We start from the raw sequence: 307 nt of genomic DNA on the forward strand, positions 1-307 counted from the left end.
CCGACTCTTTGCGACCCCATGGATTGTAGCCTACCAGGCTCTTCCATCCATGGGATTCTCCAAGCAAGAGTACTGGAGTGGGTTGCCATTTCCTTCTCCAGGGGATCTTCCCCACCCAGGGATCGAACCCGGGTCTCCTGCACTGTGCTGCTGCTGCTGCTGTTAAGTCGCTTCAGTCGTGTCCGACTCTGTGCGACCCCATAGACGGCAGCGCACCAGGCTCCCCCGTCCCTGGGATTCTCCAGGCAAGAACACTGGAGTGGGTTGCCATTTCCTTCTCCAATGCATGAAAGTGAAAAGTGAAAGT

This window comes from Bison bison, unplaced genomic scaffold (assembly GCF_000754665.1).
Source record: "Bison bison bison isolate TAMUID 2011002044 unplaced genomic scaffold, Bison_UMD1.0 scf7180017864289, whole genome shotgun sequence".
In the NCBI taxonomy this organism is placed as follows: domain Eukaryota; kingdom Metazoa; phylum Chordata; class Mammalia; order Artiodactyla; family Bovidae; genus Bison; species Bison bison.